Source organism: Arvicanthis niloticus, chromosome 9, assembly GCF_011762505.2.
Source record: "Arvicanthis niloticus isolate mArvNil1 chromosome 9, mArvNil1.pat.X, whole genome shotgun sequence".
NCBI lineage: Eukaryota > Metazoa > Chordata > Mammalia > Rodentia > Muridae > Arvicanthis > Arvicanthis niloticus.
Window position 1 is genome coordinate 53,729,587 of NC_047666.1, and position 21,172 is coordinate 53,750,758.

Below are 21,172 nucleotides of genomic sequence, written 5' to 3' on the forward strand. Positions count from 1 at the left end.
AACTCTCACCACAAAATGAGTTTTTCATTATCCTCTTTAAATCTTTTGAACTGTTTTGGTTAGCCTGTGGCTGGCTGGCCGGCTGGCTGGCTGGCTGACTGATCTTGAGTTTCACTGTGTAGGTCAGGCTGGTCTTGAACTTGTGATCCTTCTACCTCAAGAGTCTGACTGCTGGAACTGTCAACGGTATAGCCCAAACTCTGGCTTTCTTTGAACTGTTTTTAAACTCACCTTTTCTTTTCATCTCCAAATCAGTAATTGCTTCTTCATCTAGGTAGTAACTAATAATTTTTAAATGAACAATCACTTACAAAGTCCAATATTAGCACATACAAAAATACACAATGTGCAAAGTCTGACGCCCACAATAAGAAGCTAAAATGAGTAAGTCTGAGGAGAAGGGGAGCAGCAAAAGCCACTGTTATCTCACTCAGGCTCACCAGATGGAAACACTAATGACTTCATTTCACATTAAAATCAGACATTTTTGTGGTAAACCTTACATACACAACAAGTAGTTTTAAAGGCAAAAGGCAGGTGGATCTCTGAGTTCAGTCTGTTCTATACTGGAAGATTTGAGCCAGCAAGGGACACACAGTGAGATCCTATTTCTAAATAAATAAGTGAATGAATGAAAAATTAACCCTTCTCAGACCAGCAAGACAGATCCACAGGTAAAAGAACTTGCTGCCAAGCCTAACTACCAAGTTCAATCTCCAGGTCCAACATCATAAAATGAGAAAACTGACTCCTGGAAGTTGTCCTATACAATAATAATTTTTAAAAATTTGTTTAGTCTTTCTAATGCAAATGCTATCATATTACACCTGTAATCCCAGAACTTAGAAAGCTGAGGCAAGAGAAAGAAGAGCTCAAAAATGAGAGTTTGAAGCCAGCCTAGGCTACTTAGTCAGAGCTTTATATCAATTTGAAGGAAAAAGGAAGTAACTGCAATGGTTTGGATATGAAGTATGTGTCCATCTCTTCGAAAAGGCTCTTCAGTGAAAGCTGGTTCACAGCAAGTGGTGTTCTATTGGGAAATTCTGAAAACTTTAGGGAGTAGGTCACCAAGGGCATGTTCTTAGGGGCTATATCTTGTCCCCAGGCCCCTTTTTCTGCTTCTTGTTTACCATGAGGCAAGTAGCCTCCATCACATGTTCCCACCACCATGATATTCTTCCTCACCACAGAGTACATAATCAACAGAACTATGATGTAAACATGGGAAACCCCAACACTCCAAAGATGGAGGCCATATGATTTGGAGTTCAAGATCATCCTCAGCCACACAGAGTTCCAGGACAACTTGAACTACAAAAGACCTCATCTCAAAAAAAAATCCACAAATAAGCTTAGTGTTAGTGGGCATGATAGTACAATACCTATAATCCCAGCACTCTGGAGACTAAGGCAAGAAGATAAACATGGACTCAGGGCCAGCTTGTGGCTACTCAGCACAAAACTTTGTCTTAAAAACAAAACAAGATCAATAACATGGCTCAGCAGACAAAAACACTTGCCACAAAGTCTGATAACCTCAGTTTGATCATGGGGAACTACCTGATAAGAAAATATACTCCTGCAAATTTTCCTCTGATCTTCACCATGTACAGAGAGAGAAAGAGAGAGAGAGAGAGGGAGAGAGAAAGAGAGAGGGGGGGTGGCTGGTCCCTCAGCCTCTCAAATGAAATTTCCCCACAAATATCAGTAAATAAACATAAAGAAGAAATCAGTCATTGGAGTTTATTATCTAACACAATAAGGAGCTCACAAATGACTATACAATAAAGGCCATAAAGCAAAAGGTCAAAGAGTGACTCTCAGAGGAGCAAGAACAAGCAGTGAGCTCGGCTAAGCTCCTCCATCAGACAAAATCCTTCACAGTAAGAACTTGCACTCACGCCAGGCAGTGGTGGCACGTGCCTTTAATCCCAGCACTTGGGAGGCAGAGGCAGGCGGATTTCTGAGTTCGAGGCCAGCCTGGTCTACAGAGTGAGTTCCAGGACAGCCACAGCTACTCAGAGAAACCCTGTCTCAAAAAACCAAAAAAAAAACAAAAAACAAAAAAAAAAAAAAACCCAAGAACTTGCACTCACCACCTGTACCATTCACAATGAGTACTTACATCTACTAGTACTTTTAAAAACAACTTTTAAGGCTAGCAAGTGGTTCAGTGGTTAAAGGTGCTTACCTGATGATCTGGATTCAGTTCCCAGGACTTGCATAGAAGAAAAGAATAGAGTACTTTCTCTGACCTCTAGACAGATGGGTAAGTAATTAAGAGTATTTACTATTCTTGCAGAAGACCGGAGTCAGTCCCAGCGTCTGTGTCAGGAGACCAACAACTACCTGTAACTCAGCTCCATGCATGTACCCCCACAGGCACATGCATGCACATAAATAACTAAATCTTAAAATATTAACTTTTCATAGGCTATGATAACAAACACCTGTAATCCTAGCATGTGGAAGACTGAAACAGGATTAGATCAAGGCTAGATTTGGCTATATAATAAATTCAAAGCCAGTGTAGACTACATGAAACCCTATCTCAAAAATTTAGAAATTTAGTGGCTAAAGAGATGGGTCCATTTCTTGCTCTTACAGAGGACCCAGGTTCAATTGCCAGTACCTATATGGTTGGACGATTATGAGTATACAACCATCCATAATTCCAGTTCCAGGGAATTCAACAGACACCTGCAGGATGCACATACATGCATGCAGGTAGAACATTCATATATATTAAAAAATTTAAATTAAAGACCACCTTTAAATCTGGAGCAGGAGGTTCTGGGTTTGATACTTAGCACCACATAAATTGGATGTGAGGGCTCATGTCTATAATCCCAGCAACTGAGTAGAGGCAGGAAGATCAGAGGTTCAAGGCCATTCTTGGAAGCATAGCAAGTTCAAGACCATAAGGGAATAAAGGTTTAAAGGGTTAAACTGGGGTGGGAACAGAAAGTAGGGTATAGGAGGAAACATGAGAAGGACCTTTCAAAAAAGACATATGGAAACCTAGCATTATATAAACTTCCTAAAATATCTGTATCTACACACACACACACATGTTAAAATGTAATATGTATGCATGGTGGGGAGGTTGTTACATGCATCTGAGTATCTGAGTGCAGAAGCATCCCCCTGGAGCTAAGTTACAAGTAGCAGACACCAGAGGCTAACTAATAAAAAGCCCCATGCCAGAAATGGCTTACTACTTTTGGAGCTATTGGCCAATGAGGTCCCACAGACACCACTCTCCCAGCATTATAGGATATTGTCACTGCTCTTGGGTATCCTCCAGAACTTGATGCTAAGACCCTATTGCTGAAGACACCACATACTTGAGTCATAGGACATGGTGGAATTAAGCTGGTATGGACCTGAAACCTTCATCCTTATTGGCTAGCTTTCAAAGGGCTGGAGAGTGCTAGGCATAGTACTAAAGGAGAAAAACGAGCTACAATAATGACTAGCCTGGCAGGACATACCCATTGGTGCAATGGTGGCACAAACAGCATGTGAGTAACCAACCAATCAATCACTTTCTGATTAGATTAAGTCCCACTTCACAGTATGAAACTAATGCCTGGTACCATTATTATGCTAAAAACCCTATGACTAGATAGGTCAAACGCCCTAGGAGAAAACTTACTACTATTAGGCTGCTAAAAGAACACACTATTAAATTGACTCTTTAAAAGACATATTGTTACAAAAAGATACATAGGGGCTAGAGAGACGGCTCAGCAGTTAAGAGCACCGACTGCTCTTCCAGAGGACCTGCGTTCAATTCCCAGCAACCACATGGTGGCTCACAACCATCTGTAATGGGATCTGATTCCCTCTTCTGGTGTGTATGAAGATAGCAACATATGTGCTCATGTATAACAAATAATTCTTTAAAAAAACAAAGAGATACATAGTGCAATGTATCTCTATACCCTCATCTAAGAAGCTTCTATTTGCAATAGATCATTGTTGTGTGGTGACCCTCAACTGGCCAAGAGGCAGAAAATAAAGAGACTGCAGAATGCTCAGTCCTGAAGGGAAAAGACACTAAATCTCAAAGGTTCAGGAATCATTGAGGAACAGAAGGTGGGAAACATCTAACTGCCAGAGGCAGTGGATGACTACAAGGAAACATCTTCTGGACACAGCAGGGCAGCTGCACATAGGAACTCTCAGCAGATGGGACAATATGTACAAACCAAGCCAGACCAAACCCAGCATGGAGAAGGGAGATGAGCACACAATCTCACCCCTAGCCATTGTCAGCTGCTGGAAAAAGGAGACAGTTTTCTCTAAGAACCTCCAGGTAGGTCAACCACTCTCCAGTAAACAACTACACATCCAAGAATATTTGGGCAGCACAAATTTGTACTGAAAGATTAAAAAAAAAAAAAAAAAAAAAGACACCAAGTTGGATGTGTAGAGAAGGAGGGGTGAATCTGAGAAGAGTTGGAGAAAGGAGTGAATATAATCAAAACACACTTATGAAATTCTCAAAGAACTAATAAATAATCCCAGCACTCAGAAGGCTGAAGCAGTAAGATTACCATGAGGCTAGCCTGGGCTTCTGTCTAAAAACAATAAACACATGAAACAAAAATTCATTAAGACACAACCATTAACCACTTTGACTCTTCCAACACTGATGTACTGGGTTGAAGAAAGGCAAACAGCCTAGCAGTTAATGGCAATGTTTGCCTGGTCCACTTAAAGCCCTAGGTTTAATCCCCAGGACTGTACCCATAAAAATAGAAAAGGGAGATGTTTTGCCCAAACATTATGTCTCATTACAGAGTCAAGGAAAAATCAGAGAGAAATTTTACTTTATAGTAGGCTGGAAGGAAATAGAGGAGAACCTCTTGACTCAACCAGTCATTGTGCTTACTCTCGCTACTGAATGACAATAAATTGGAAACAATAGTTAGACAAAGGATGGTGAAGCAGGGGAAGAAGCAGGGCATAGTTGCCCATACCTTTAATCCCAGCACTTGGGAGGTGGATCTCTGTGAGTTCAGGCCAGCCTGGTCTACACTGTATGAAAGTTCTAGGACAGCCAGGACCACAGAGAGACTCAGACTCAGACTCAGACTCAGACTCAGACTCAGACTCAGACTCAGAGAGAGAGAGAGAGACAGAGAGACAGGCAAGCAGACAGACAGACAGACACAGAGACACAGAGGACAATGACTCTACACAACGCAGACCACACCACTTCACTGAAGGAATGTGCCACACAAGAATTCACTTAAAACATTCTCATTGCCTGCTGCTTCCCATTCTTTAACCAAAAATGTAAACATAGCTAAATCACAAGGGTTTGCAAATTCTAAAATAGTTCTTTTAGGATTGTTAATCACCGCCCAGCTAAATCCTTTAGAACCTGGTCTAAAAATAAAGCTGTGTCAAGTGTTCTTCAAAATATATTATGTACACTGACTGGAATGCAATGCCAATTAACACACTGAGTAATGTAAAAAAACAAAAAACAAAAAACAAAACAAAAAAAAAAGCCTTCAAATAGCCTGCACTAAGCTAAATAAATAACAAAGAAATACCAGCCACTTGAAATTTCCTTCAGTTAAACTGAGATTCTCAGAACAATTTCAGAACTCAAGCATCTGAAATCACTCACTAAGTGTAGCACGTGTAGCACACACCTGTAATCCCAAATCTCAGGATGACTGAAAACAGGAGCATCACAAATTTGAGGCCAGCCTTGTGTGTATGTGTGTGTGTGTGTGTGTGTGTGTGTATGTATGTATGTATGTATGTATATATGTATGTATGTATGTATGTATTTAATAATACAAGCATGCATTTATTTGCTTAATTTTATGTGTATGGGTATTTGGCCTGCATATATGTCTATGTATCATGTGGTTCCTTGGGTTCAGGAGGACAGAAGAGGGTGCCAGATCTTCTGGAACTGGAGTGACAATTGTAAACCCCCATGTGGGTGCTTAGTCGCCCAAACCCAGGTCCTCTGCAAAGCCAACAAGTGTTCTTAACTACTGAACCATCTCTCCAGCTCTGAGACTATGTATTTAAAAAACAACAATTGGACTAAAACAATGCCTAGTCAATTAAGAGTACTTACTGCTCTTGCAGAAAATCTGGTTCAGTTTCCAGAACCCACACAGCTCACAGCTACCTGTAATTCCAACTCCAGAGAATCTGATGCCATCTTCTGACTTCCACTAACACTGCACACAGTGGTGCATATACACTCAGGCACATAAATATACACACATGTACAATAAAAGTAAAAAATAAATAAATAACATAAAATAAAAATAATCACCGAAACGAAAACCACTAAAGGGCTAGAGCGATAGCTCAGCAATTAAGAGATGATCTTGCAAAAGACCTGGGTTCAGTTTCCAGCATCCACCCACATAATAGTTCACAACTGTCTGTAACCTCAGTTCCAGACAATGATGCCCACTTCTGACCTCCATGGCACCAGGCACATATGTAGTTCACAGACATATATGCAGGGAAAATATCCACACATGTATAATTAGAATTTAAAAAACTAAAATTAAATCACTGAGAGCTACACAAATAATCCTAGGAGCAAAAAAATAACAGACTGACTCAAACACTACAAAAATGAAAAGTGCCAATTTTAATGAGTAATTAAAGACTTTTTACTCACAACTTTGAAGGCCAAAATAAAACAATCTGATATTACTATCATAGGATTACAGACAAGAGTTTAGACCTACCCATATCAGTAGAATCTTATATTTAATGTTATATTTTGAACCCACTGGATGAACAATTAGCAAGTTCACCCATCCATGTGTACACATATAAAAAACAAACAAACAAACACTCAACAACCTCTTCCTAAGGAAGCTATACCTTTTATCCCAACAGTTGAGAAGCAGAGGGATCTCTTGTGAATTCAAGGCTAACCTGGTCTACATAGTGAGTTCCAGGTTATCCAAGGACTACACAGTCACAGTGAGATCCAGCCAAAAGGAGGAGGAAGAGGATGAAGAAGAGGAGGAAGATGAGGAAGAAGAGGAGAAAAACAGGAGGAGGAGGAAGAAGAGGAAGAGGAGGAGGGAGAAGAGGAGGAAAAAGAGGAAGAGGAAGAAGAGGAGGAAGAAGAGGGAAAAAAAGAAAAAAGAAAAAACCAACATTTCTGATTTTTCAAGAGTGGGAGACACTGATTTTTTTATGGTCTACTTACAACTTTAGAAAAATAACATAATAAATTTTTAAGTTGAAGCTTGATTTTTATGGTTTCATAAACCCCCTCACTATTACATTTGTTCACTGTCTTTCAGAGAAAATGTTTAAATCCTGATCTGCCAGTCAACATTAAGGCATGCTGTTTAGCTAGTAAGTTCCTCCCAAGATCAGGATGACTAATAAACCTAACAGACAAACCAAAGCTTTCTTTCATGTTTGCAAGTAGCAGGTGAGTAACAAAGTTTTGTCTGAATTTTAACATTAAATAATCAAACATTCACTAATAGACTTCCTAAAAGAGCAATTTGAAGTTAGTCATTTCCATTAAAAATATTTAGTGCTTCTGCAAATACCAAATTGACTTCCAAAAACTGTCAAGTAGTTTAATCATCATAGCAAAATTGACTTGAAGCCAAAAGCAACTGGGTTCAGAACAGTTGTAATGCAGACTCATTCTTAATTTTTGGATACTTTTTGTCATGAGTGAAAGGTTCTCAGTCTTTTTACTACTGGGCCAAATCCCTTAAAATGCACTCAAAAGCCTTTCAGTCAAGCCTTCTACTTCACAGGCATACAAGTTCTTTTCAACTATTGACAAGACCTTAATAAAGCTGCCTGATCCCACTTCAGGGCACAATCACAGCCTTGCAGACCTGAAGATAAGCCTTCAGAACAGAAACATCAGCAGGTTTATTTTTCCAAGTATCCAGTCTCAGCTAGGTCAAATGTTGCTGCTGGATTTTAAACAGCTTACTTAGCCCTTGAAGTGATAAGAGTAAAAACAAATCAAAAGAACCTCAGTGTTTTTCAGTGGTTCACAACACCAAAGATTTGGAAACTGCCCCTGATGTCTCTTCACTTCTAAATAGCCACTTCAGCATAAGCCTTAATCAAAGTAGCTATTTTAGAAGAATAATGTTCATAGGGCTGGAGACTTCTTAACAATGCTGCAACCTGGGGACTCAGTCCAAAGAAAAGAGTCTACTACACAAATAGGGTTCATTAAAAATACTTTCATGCTACACTTTTTCGGGCGCTTTCTATAATCTGCCAATTTTTGTATGTGTTGGGGAACGTGTTTTACATGGTCAGCAGCGATATAAAAACTCAAGAGTTAGTAAAGAACACTACGTTTATGAAGTCAGTATTTTTGTACGCAGGTATAACCTTAGAAAAAGCTCCAAGAGTATCTCCGAATAGGAACCAGTGAACAAGCACTAAACATTTTCTATCAATTACCAAAACTGGTTAGCTAGACTTAACAAGGTAAATCTTGTTCACTACCATAGCGGGAGGGGAGCAAAGCAACCCACAAGAACTAAAAATTCGCAACATAAAGTTAATTAATAAATGAAGTAGTTTACCATTATCCATTACACAGACCCTTCACAAGCTATCAATTTTCCTTTTGGACCCTGATGTCTGTCTTCCTCACCCCACATTTACTAGCTGCTCCCCCAAATCATCTCAACCCCGCAGGCTATGCCTCTGTGCCTTGGTGCCAGCTGTTCCCTCCGCTGACACTGTCCTCCCCTCTGCCTCACCTGGCGAACAGTCCTTCAAACTCCGCGCAGAAGCAAACAAGGAACCTTGGGGCTTCTCTACTCTGCACTTAACTGGTCTAAATCCCAAGAACACTTGGGAAAACAAGCCTTATCAGCGCGCATTGTTTTCACGCCCCGGGAGCTGAGTCTCCACAGACCCCACAGGACGCAATGCAGGCATCCAGACGTGCCCTGAATTCATTCCCCACTTCTGTACACAGACCAGACCCATTCCCCAGGTCCCGGTTACGTCTCAACCCGGAAAGAAGAGATCCGACTGTCCCTCCTAACAAAGAATGAAAACCAGAGGCACACCCTGGGCCCTGGAGAGAGAACAATGAATGAACACGGCCACCTCGCCTCCCATGGTCTCCCAACTCTGCATCCATCCACCGGCTCTGCAGAGCCTGGGAAGATGTCGCTTCACACAAAAGGCAGCCCGGCTCCCGATCTCGAGCATCCCGGGCCTCCTATTTGGAAGCCCCGGGCGAGGTCCCACGCCTTTGTGACGGGGCACTGACCCGTTTCTCGCTGCCTTCCCTGATTCCTCTTGTCTTCCCTAAAAGGGTGTCACTTAAGCGAAGCAGCCGGAGAGGAGGTGCAAGGCCGGGCTCCCCCCACTTCTGCAGCCCGAGCCCGAGAGAAAAAGAACGAGCCCATCCCAGTGACAACACAGACACTGGGCAGCTCTCGGAGGACTTTTTTTCCCCATTGCCAAAATATGAGGAATGCTCGCTGGGCACCGGAGTGGCGCTGGCACATTTCCGAGAAACACTGGGAAATCTGAGCAGGGGTGTGGAAAGTGGCTCGCCGGCCATGACACCCGGCCCGCGCCCTGCCCGCCATCAGGATGACAGCGGCCTGGCCGACCCTCGCCCCACGGCCGCACCGTCAGCCCCGCGGCCTACCTGAGGGAGCCTGGCAGCGCCGGGTCCCGTCGTGCAGCGGCAGCGGTGGTTGAGAGAACGGGCTGCGGTCACATTCGGCGTGTCCCCAGCCCGGGGGACGGGGCCCCGGGAAGGCCCCGCATCGCTGCACTAGCGCCCCGCGCCTCGGGGCACGCGCCCCAAAGCTCGGCCAGCTGGCCCGTCTGAGGGCCTGAGGAGAACAGCAGAGAAGCCTTCCCGCCTCAAGCTCGCTCGGTTCTAACTCCCGCCATCTAAGATGGCGGCACAAGCACCCGCGATGAAGACGCTCTCAGGCTGCCCAGACTAGCTAGCCCTGCGCTCGACACTCGTCTTGGCGACCGGTGGCGCTGCGGGCTCACCGCCTCTGCGCGAGCTCCTAGGCTCGGCTGTCTGCTTAAAACTTGGCTCGGGGATCTATCGCTCCGGCCTGGAATCTGGCCCCGCCTCCGAGGGCGTGGCCTCGCAATACAGCGGCCGCCATTTCGGGGCTGAGTCTGTGGCGGAGCAGTGGGTGCAATGGTCGGAGGCCATCGGTAGTGGGCCGCAGCTGCGGTGTAGCCACCGGCGAGGCCCTCAGAGGATCAGAAGCGCCTGATGACAGCACAGGGCCCGGCTTCAGTGCTTCCTCTCCGAAGTTGACATCCATAGAGAATGGCGGCTTAACGGCTTTTGTGGGAAAGCCCTCATACTGTATATATTAAACCTCAGATTTTTCATTTGTAAATCGAGAGTTCACTATGGTACAAAAACTAAAAGTATGGTGTTGCACACCTCTAATCCCAGGGCTTGGAAAGTGAAGGCAAGAGAATCAGGAGTTCACGGTTATGCTGAGCTTCATGAGACCCTGTCTCAAGAAAAAGAAAAGGAAAGAAAGAAAATTAAAATTGATGCGCCAATATGGCCCACGGTAAACTGAAGCCTGGTGTGCGCCGTCGAACAGCCCCAGTGGAATAGACACCTGGAGGGCAATGTGACAATGTCAACGTGCTTTTTTCTTTTTTCTCCCTCTTTAAAATAGATTCTCAATTTTTTTGTTTTGTTTTTCGAGACAGGGTTGGTTTTGTTTTGTTTGTCTAACGGCCCTTACTGTCTTGGAACTCACTTTGTAAACCAGATTAGCCTCAAACTCAGGATCCATCTGCCTTTGCCTCCTGAGTGGTGGGATTAAAGGTATGTGCCAGATTCCCTTTTAATTCGAGATTGACCCTCAGACACCCATTCTCCTGCCTCTGTGAAGTATCTCCAAAGCAGCCATTTGGGGACCTGCAAGGTGACTCAGAGAGTAAAAAGTTTGCAGAGTAGAACCTGATGGTCCCCAGAAGAGATGGTGGAAGAGAAAGCAGACTCCCGAAAGTTATCCTCTGACCTTGACTCGAACCTGGTGCTACGTGCACGACCTGAAACCGCACTTACAAATACACATACAATTTTTTTTAAGTAACCATTTATAAGTAAACATTTCTTGGCATTTAGTATATTCAGTGTTGTGTAACCACAACTTTAGTTCCAAAACATTTCCATTACTCTGAAATAAAATTACCCACTAAGCAGTTTCTCACTAGCTTCCTACCCCCAGCAACCACCAGTACTCAATTTGCTACTACAGACTTGGCTTCTAGATTATCTTGTGTACGTGGATATTTATATAAAGTCTCTCCACTTAGCCTGTTCATCTGTAATACATGTATGCTAATACTTCATTCCTTTTTAGGGCTAAACTATTTCATCCTAAATTTACACCAGATTTTCTGTCTAGGATGACCATGGAAATTTAGATTCTTTCCATCTTTTGGCTTTTGTATTGGTTACTTTTCTGGTTTCTGTGACAAGATAATGGACAAATACAGGGTTTAAAAAAAAAAAATGGAAGGTAGGCCCAAAGAGCAGTAGTTAACCACTGGGCAGTGGTTAGAGCACCGGCTGCTCTTGCAGAGTACTTAGGTACAATTTTCAACACCACGTGGTAGTCACACCAATAACCATAACTCCAGCTGCAGAGGAGCCGGTGTCCTTTTCTGATCTCTTTGTGTATAAGACACATAGTGCACAGATAATACATGCAGGCAAAATGTTCATACACATAGATTAAATAATAATAAAAGAAAGTATTGGCTTCTTATTTTTGCCTGAGAGTTGAAAGACAACAGTCCACCATGGTGGGAAAGCCAAGGTGGCAAGACATGGAGGCTGATGGTTGTGTCTGCCTGCAGTCAGGACAGAGATGCAGGTCTTAGCTCACTGCTCCTTTTTGTTTCCTTTTCTTGTGTCTGAGAACCGCCCCCCACCCATCCCCCAATAGATTAGTGTCACTTTTAGAATGGGTCTTCTGATACCAGTTAACCGGATCTAGAAGCTCCCTCAAAGACAAACCCAGAAATGTGTTTCCTAGCTGATGCTACAGCAGTGGGTCTCAACCTTCCAAACGAGGTGACCCTTTAAAACAGTTCATGTTGTGGTGACCCCGATCATAAAATTAGTTTCGTTGCTACCTCATAACTGTAATTTTGCTACTGTAAGTATCTGTGGGGATTTTTATGATCTTAGATGGCCCCTGTGAAAGAGAGGGTCAAGACCCACAGGTTGAGAGCCCCTGGAGCCTATGAAATTAGCAGTCGGTATTCACCATTACAGTGAATGGTAGTGCTAGAAAGAGTGTTACATGTACTTGCTTGAGTTTGGGGGTTTTTTTGTGTGTCTGTCTGTTTGTTTTGTTTTTTTGGTTTGGTTTGGTTTTGACTTGATTTTTGCGACAAGCTTTCACTATGTAGTCCTGGCAAGCCCGAAAGTCACTATGAAAACCAAGCTGGCCTGAAACTCACAGAGATTTATCAGCCCCTGCTTCTGGAGTGCTGGAATTAAAGGTGTGCTCCTGGCTAAGTACTTGTTTTGTTTAAGGTTTATTTTTAATTATGTGTATATGGTAAGAGGGGTGGCGTGTGCATATCAATACAGCTGTCTATAGGATCTAGAAAAGGATGTTGAATCCCTTGGAGCCAGATTTACAGGTGGTGTGAGCCACCCAATTTGAGCTGTCTGTGGGTACTAGGAATAGAACTCAGTCCCTCCACAAGAGAAGCACACACCCTTAGCCAGTGAAGCATCGCTCTAGATCCCCATTTGTCATTTTCTGCAATATATATCTAAAAGTGGAATTTGGGGAAACATTTTACATCCTGATGGATTCCATGCCCCCCACCTTGGAGACGTAGTTTCTTCGTAGGCTCGCTGAAGTTAATTAGGAAAGCTTGCAAGAGGATCTGGGGTGGTGTGGGGGTGGGGGCTGATAGTCTGAAAAGTGAATAGGTGGTGTTGGATCAAGAGGGGGAAAAATGGAGATGTTTTGGAGGGGAAAAGCAAAGGCTAAACCCTCTTTGCAGTACTAGAACTTTCTCCAGTTCAGAAGTGGCAACTTTGATGTGTTTAGATGTGAAAATCGATAAGTATACCTTTCTCTTTTTTATTATAGCTCAATAAAATTTCTTTTAAAAGACACTGCAAGCCTTAAGCCTGGTAAAAGTATTTTTAAGGTGCTGGAGACCCTGCTCAACAGGTAAAGAGCTTTTGCTGTTCTTGTAGAAGACCTGGACTTTCTCTGTACCAACATGGTGTCTCAGAACCATCCATAGCTTCAGTTCCAGAGGAGCCAATACCCTCTTCTGATCTCTTCAGGCACCATACATATAAAATTAAAAACAAACAAAAAACCCAAATTAATACAAAAGAGTTACTTTTGAGATGAAAGAAGCAAAATAAATAGTACCTGTCATTTATGAAATCTTCTCATTTTTCATGCACATTTCCAGACTCTCCAACACGCAGCCAATGAAAGGCCTCATCCTCAGTTGAGGATCCTTCGGAGACTATAAATAATCAACACAAGGACACAAAGATGGTAAAGGGTGGAGCAGAGATTTGGACCCATTCATCTCTCCTTGCTTCATTCAGTTAAAGATCTGAGGAAAGTCCAGCTGTCTAGCCTCAACACTCAGGAAGCTGAGGTAGGAGGACCAAAAGTTCAGACCAGCCTGGGTTACATAGAGAAAACCCCATCTTAAATATGTATGTAATGCCAAGTGTATGCCCCGCTAAGCCCAGTGTTAGCCAGGTGAGTGAGAGGGCATCAGAGGAGCTCAGCAATGAGCAAGCCAAAATCCCTCAAAGGGACTAATGCAGATGAGCATCAAACAAGTAAACCATGTATCTGAGGCTAAAGTTAGTGGAGAAGATGATGAGAATGGAAAGGGAAAGATGGGAAGAGAGTATGCCTTGCGATTCAGGACAGGATAGCCTCCCTTAAATGATGGTTAATCTAAGCACTAAGGATAAGAAGAGGCCATTGTAAGCAACTGAAAGAATACACACAAGAACCATGATGTGGGATAGGAGAAAGACAAGCATGTTGACGGCAAAGAGCCAGGAGATGAGGCCAGCAAGGTGAGGACAGAGGGCAGAGTCCTAACCAGTCTGACACCCACGCCCTGGCCCTTCCTTGCCATCTTGCCTCTCCAGTAAGGTTAATTTTAGTCACAGATGAGTTTGGAGTGTGGGCCCTGCCTGGGCTGGGTGCTGGGAGAGAGACAGCCATGTAAATAAACAGTTACCCCACCAGGTGAGTGGGAGGGCACCAGAGGAGGGAGGGAGGAATGGCCTCTGCTCTAGTGGCGCAGGAAAGCCTCCACAGGGGTGGGGCTCATCAAAGGATGAATTGGAATTTTCCAGAAAGACAGGAGTTGGAACTGAACAATGAAGAACATAGAGTGTGGCTGGCTAGATGATGTCCTGGAGCAGTACACTGTCATTCAGTGGGAGATTATCTCCTGGGGCAGGGAATGAAGAAAAGGGAAGCAGAAGTTTGGAGGAGCAGATATCTGGCCCAGCATCGGTTCCCCTCAGGTCCAGAATGTGCAACCATCCACCGTGCGTGGTGTCATTTGAAGTCACTTGGGAGAACAGAGCTCCAGCACACAGGGCAGAAGCAGCCTGGTCCTTTGTGAACTAGTCACCCACTGTCTCTGGACTGGATGAAATGGTCACAAGCATACGCACTATCAAAAAGAGGAAACAAAGATACCAACTTGTCCAGGCCAGCTGGACAATCAAGTGGGACCCTTAGACCCTGTGGAGAAGACTGAGATGCGAGAGAAAATAAAATGGCACAACACATCAAGAAGTCTGATCAAGCTGGCAAAATTTTTATTGTTCACACCAGTTATATACTCTTAAAAACAGGATATGGGGAGGGGTAGGAAAGGAAAGAGGGCTTTGCAGGTGGAAGAAGCTAGCTGCAACTGTGGGGTCTAACTAAGTTATTCTTACAAAACCTTTCTGTTACCAGGGGTCCTAAAAACATCTGTCTAGCAGGATGTTGGCTAAATCTAGAGATCAGGAGGAAGGGTTACTAAGGTGGGTTGCTTGAGGCCTTGTTTGAAGTTCTGGGAACTGACAAGTGAATCATGGAAGGTAAGCAGAAAGAAGAATAGTATATAGGAGAGCCAAGGGTGAGTGTTTGCCAAGAGTAAGGCCTTGCCATGGCTTCCCACACCAACTCTCTAGAGAAGTTGCTAAGTTCCTATAGGGCAGGAGCTATGGCTGCAGCCATCTTCGAAAAACAAGAGTCAGTCATACATATGAGGTGCATTTTCAAAGAAATCCTTTAATTATCTTGAATCACAAGAGACTGGACAGATAGCTTCTCTGTTAAGAGCCCGTGCTGCTCTTCCAGAGAACCTAGAGTTGATTTTAACAATAATATGGAAGCTGACAACCCCCTGTAACTCCAGTTCCAGAGAGTCTGATGTCATCTTGCTTTTGTAGACACTGCATGAATGTGCACATACACACATGCAGGCAAAACACCCATGCACATAAAAATAAACACAACCTCTAAAAAATGTTTTAAAAAGCATCACAAATTATCATTAGGTTTCAAGGGGAGATTGTGAATTTAAAGGTATTCGTTTGCTAAATATTAAATGATTAGTGCATCATCCTTGGACTGAAGGCAGAGCTCAGGGGTTGTACATGTATTCAGTATGCATGAGCACCATGAAAGTAAAAACCAAAAACAATTAAAAACCAAAGTAAATTATCATTGTCATCATCACCATGTCATCATCATCATCATTTTATACCCACTACTTATACAATTTTTAAAAGTATACAAGGTATTTTTTAAAGGAAGAAGGGCTGGAGAGATGGCTCAGAAGTTAAGAGCACTGATTGGTCTTCCAGAGGTCCTGAGTTCAATTCCCAGCAACCACATAGTGGCTCACAACCATCTATAGTGGAATTTGATTCCCTTTTCTGGTGTGTGTCTGAAGACAGCTATCTTTGTACTCACAAAGATGAATAAATCTTTAATAAAATAAAATAAAGAAGAAAAAAAAGAAGTGTCTTGGGCGTCTCTTAGCACTTAGAATGAGTAGCACTGAGTATACAGTTGGTCCCTAATGTGCACTTTTTTCTATTAGTGAAATAGTAACAGAACAAGGCTATTGGATGACTAAACCCTTGGATGACAAAACCTTCCTTTCAAGTTACTTCACTGTTATTGTTATCCAGCATCTTCATCTAAAATGGTCCCTCATTACCTCCAGTTGACTGCTCCTGTGTAGGGACAAAATCCAGAGTATCAAAGCCAAAGACACACCGGTGTTGATGTTTGCTGAAATTGCACAGACAATCAAACTTTCTTCTTTGGGAGATAGAGGAAGAGGATTTTTTTTTTGAGACAGGGTCCTATGCGATCCAGGCTGGCCTCCAGCTGGCTATGCCATCAGCTGTGGCCTTGAGTGGTAAAGCCTTCCTCTACTTCACAGGTTCTGGGATTGCAGACATGTACCAGCACACTGGTTTCTTTCTTTTGTAAAGATGTATTTGTTTGTTTTATGTGTGCATGTATGTACCTGCACCATGTGAATCCCTGGTGCCCAAGGAGGCCAGAAAAATGGCATTGGATCCCATGGAACTAGTTTAATAATCAGTGTGAGCTGCTATGTGGGTTCTGGGAATGGAACTGAGTCCTCTGCAAGAGCTCTTAAACCCTGAGCCACCTCTTCAGCTCAGCCCTTTTTGTTTAGATTTTGTTTTGTTTGTTTGTTGTTTCCTCTCTACATAACCTAGACTGGTGGAGAACTCGTATTCGTCCACCTGCCTCAGTCTCCCAAGTGCTGAAGTTACAAGCATGCATCACCACACTCAGCTTCATACTGCTCTCCGTTATCTAGAATCAGGTTGTCTTAGGGTTTTACTGCTATGAGCAGACATGATGATCAATTGCAAGTCTTAATAAAGGATAACATTTAATTGGGGCTGGCTTACAGATTCAGAGGTTCAATCAGTTCATTACCATCAAGGCAGGAACATGGCAGCATCCAGGCAGGCATGGTGAGAGATGCTGAGAGCTCTAAATCTTCATCTGAAGGCTGCTATGAGGAGACTCACTTCCAGGAAGCTAGGACGAGGGTCTTGAAACCTATGCCCACAGTAACACACCTACTCCAAAAAGGCTACACCCCCTAATAGTGCCACTCCCTGGGCCAAGCATATACAAATAATCACATTCCACTTCCCGTCCCCCATAGGCTTATATGAGTCTACAGGGGCCATACCTAGCCAAAGCATAATAAAAAATACATTTAGTCCAAGTTCCAAAGCCTCCATAGTCTATAGCAGTCTCAATAGTGTTAAAAGTCCAAAGTTCAAGGTCTCGTCTCAGATTCAGCCAATCATTTGTTGGACAGCTGTGGATGAGAAGTCCAAGAACCTAGCAGTTGCTCAGTCCCACGAGGCTAGTTGTTTCAGCTGGTCTTTGTAGAAGTAGGTTCCAACATATGTGCTGGCAAGTAAGTGCAAGCAGGCAAAGAAGAGTGACTTCTTAATGTTGGCCTCCAACAGGAGGTGTGGCCCAAATTAAGGTGGAGGAAGCTAGTTGCAGCTGTGGGGTCTAACTAAGTTATTCTTACAAAACCTTTCTGTTACCAGGGGTCCTAAAAACATCTGTCTAGCAGGATGTTGGCTAAATCTAGAGATCAGGAGGAAGGGTTACTAAGGTGGGTTGCTTGAGGCCTTGTTTGAAGTTCTGGGAACTGACAAATGAATCATGGAAGGTAAGCAGAAAGAAGAATAGTAGATAGGAGAGCCAAGGATGAGTGCTTGCCAAGAGTAAGGCCTTGTCATGGCTTCCCACAACAGGCTACTCTTGAATTCAGAGATCTCCTTGCCTCAGTCTCCTGGGATTAAAGGCATGTACTACTTTGCCTGGGCCTAAGTTTTTCATGGCCACTATACCTCAAGATCTCCATGTCAAGATCCAGGTCAGAAACTTGTGTCTTCCAGCCTCAATATCTGGATCACAGGTGTGCCCTCCAATTCTGGATTGTAGTTCATTCCAGATGTCAAATTGACAACCAGGAATAGCCACCCCACAGGTTATTTTAACATGTTTACTGAGCAAGGACTTCATGCTGGAAGCCATAGACTGAACTAACCACTGAAGATGCTGAGATGCCCAGACCTACAGGGACTCACTGTGTTCTGTGGAGGAAAAGGAGAAGGAGGAAGAGAAGGAAGAAGAAGAAGAAGAAGAAGAGGAAGAAGAAGAGGTAGAGGAGTGTGGGAGGGGGAGGGAGAGGAGGGGGAGGGAGAGGAGGAGGAGAAGGAAGGAGAGAGAAGAAGAAGAGGAGGAGGAGGAGAAAGAAGAAGAAGAAGAAGAAGAAGAAGAAGAAGAAGAAGAAGAAGAAGAAGAAGAAGAAGAAGAAGAGAAAGAAGAAGAAAGAAAGAAAGAAAGAAAGAAAGAAAGAAAGAAAGAAAGAAAGAAAGAAGAAAGAGGAAAGGAAAAAAGAAAATGGAGGCCTTTACAAAGCACCCAATCATGGAAGTCTGGCTGGATATTGTGTCTCATTATCATATGTCTAAAATCCCAGCATTAGAAAAGCAGAGTTGGGAAGATCAAGAATTCAAGGATATCCTGGATAATATAGTGAGATTCTGGCTAAAAAAAAAAAAGAGGGGAAGTAAAGTGGAAATTTCTGGTTGTGTCATGTGATGCAAACTCATGTGATGTTTTGCTGAAGCAAGACCTGTGAGACACATGATGTTTGGAGAGAGTATAAGTAGGACCCAACAGACAGTAGTAACCGGGCAGCGCTAGCTGGCTGTGCAATGCTTTGTTGGTCTCAAATCTCCGCTGATCTTTACTGCATTGAAAGAGGCCATGGCAGAGAACTTGTCCTGGCTTCCTGGCTGGTTCTGGTTGCTCCTGCTGAATCCTGCCAATTCGGTGGAGGTTTGGCTGTTTCTGCTGGATTGTGCTGCCACTGCTGATTTGTCTTTGGCAACGCTCTTTGAAGCAGATTGTTGGTATCCTGACACTGCTGAACTAGACTGCCGGCATCCTGTCAGAGGAGATTGGAATTGCCCCGCAGAACTACTTCTAAACAAGTCCACGTCCTGTTTACCGTCTTCTCTCCCCTACCTTTGGATGGCAGGCTAGAAACGGGGTCGAAGCGTTTGAGAACCCTTAATTAAAGCAGGTTTTGTAGGGGAGAAGGAGGAGGTGGGGAAGGAAGGGGAGGAAAAGGAGAGGGATGAAAAGTAATTTAAAAATTAAGAAAGGAAGAAAGAGGGAGGGAAGGGAGCCTAGGGATGTAGCTCAGAAGTACTGTTTGTCTACCATTCACCAAGTCCTGGGTTTGATTCCCAGAACTTCATAAACCTGGCATGCACTCACTTGCCTTAGCATGTTCATGGCCCAAGGTTCAGTCTCCAGCAACGCATATAACACACACACATACACACACAAAACAGGAACACAAAGACAAAATGATCACTGGGCCAATAAGATGACTCAGTGGGTAAAGGCTCTTGCTGCCAAAGCTAACAACCTGAGTCTGATCCCAAGGACCTTTATGGTGGAAGGAGAGAACTGATTCAAACAGGTTATCTTCTGATCTCCACTAACACTGCTGCCCCACAACAATAACAACAACAACAATAACAACAAAGGAAAATACCAATATACTCAAAACAAATTCAAAGCAAAGGTTGATCCTAGTTGGAAGCCCCAAGGCTAAGGGGCAAATGAAGTGTGTCAACTAGTTTCTGCTTATTCCCTGTTTGTACTTCCTGAGGTTCATGTATAACAATAAAAAGCCTTCAAAGCTCAGAGATGAAAATTTGTTAGGGATCCTTCATTGTGAGCATCTTTAGCCCCAAAGTTGGACAGATGGATGAGCTGTCCTGATAGCAGGTTCCATGTTCTGCCTCCATACAGCAAGAGCCCTAAGCCATGGAACCTAGACCATCCAGGTCTTTATAAGCTCCTGTGACCTTGACAAAGACCTAACTCCACAGAACTCTGGTTTCCTTATCTGTAAAGGTAATAAAATGAGATAACAGTTGCTCCTCTCCCACCTTCTCAAAAAGTTTGTCCATACCACAGCTTTTTTCCCCCCGAGTAAAGACAGAGAAGCTGGATAACTGGATCAACTGGTATAAACCCTTTTATGGCCTTAGATCTATGTTGCTCACCTGTCTTCTTAGGGTACCAACCAGATTGCCACCCGAAGCACATGAGCCTGCCAGGCTCAAAACACTGCTGGCAGCCCAAAGTATTAGAGATGTTTCCTATTGGTGATTTAAAAAGAAGAAGTTCTTTTCCATGTTTTAAGTTGTAAGTCTTTGATTAGTCATGAGAGTGGGTATTTTCCCATGTGTACGTTCCCCATTCAGGATTTATCTGTCTGTGACCTTTGCCCATGGAGTGTTGCTGTTTTTTTCTTATCAACATGTGTGAAATAATTTGTATGATAATGAGTTAACTTCTTATAATCTGTGTTTGCAGCAAATGTTTATTCTGGTCTTTGGTTTGACTTTTTATCTTTAAGCTGTTTTATACTCTGTGACTTTGTTGGGGAGGTTAATGTGGCATGATGATGGTGGTTTTGAAGGGATAGGTGCTGGAAATTTGAACACAGCCCTTTCATAGATTAAGCACACTCTACCGCTAAGATAAATTCTCAGTACTGGGGAATTAGAAACAATTTTATTGCCGGGCAGTGGTGGCGCACGCCTTTAATCCCAGCACTTGGGAGGCAGAGGCAGGTAGATTTCTGAGTTCAAGGCCAGCCTGGTCTACAGAGTGAGTTCCAGGACAGCCAGGGCTACACAGAGAAACCCTGTCTCGAAAAACCAAAAAAAAAAAAAAAAAAAGAAACAATTTTTTTATTACATGTATGTGTGTGTGTGTGTGCGAGCACGCTTGCGTGTGGATGTGTGTGTGTGTGTGTGTGTTTCTCAGTGTGCCTTTGTGTGTGCCTCAGCATGCCGGCAGAGGTCAGAGGATGACTTGTGGGACTTGATTCTTTCTTTCCACATTGTGGATTCCAGGGACCAAACTCATCATAGGCAAGTGCTTTCACCCACTGAACGTTTGGTCTTTTTTTTTTTTCTTCTTCTCCCCATTCAATTTATTCTGAGGGCAAAGGGAGTTACGAGTACTTA

The 21,172-nt window shown here is 43.3% G+C and overlaps 1 protein-coding gene and 1 long non-coding RNA gene across 5 annotated transcripts in view; one reads left to right on the forward strand and one right to left on the reverse strand.

The window, feature by feature from the left end:
• Positions 1–10,049, reverse strand: part of Raf1 (Raf-1 proto-oncogene, serine/threonine kinase) — a 60,540-nt gene extending 50,491 nt beyond the window's left edge. Inside the window, exon 1 of one of the 4 annotated variants that reach the window (XM_034512304.2) lies at positions 9,671–10,049. The gene's annotated coding sequence lies outside the window, so the exon portion shown is untranslated. Of the gene's footprint in view, positions 1–9,117; positions 9,206–9,283; positions 9,437–9,670 lie in introns of those variants that run through there. The other 3 variants (XM_034512302.2, XM_076940311.1, XM_034512306.2) reach the window with 3 other exon arrangements.
• Positions 10,050–10,075: 26 nt separating this feature from the next.
• On the forward strand, positions 10,076–18,259 carry LOC143443506 (uncharacterized). Its single transcript, XR_013112572.1, has 3 exons — positions 10,076–10,840; positions 13,474–13,668; positions 14,390–18,259. It is a non-coding gene; the product is annotated as an uncharacterized LOC143443506 (long non-coding RNA).
• The last annotated feature ends 2,913 nt before the right edge of the window (positions 18,260–21,172 follow it).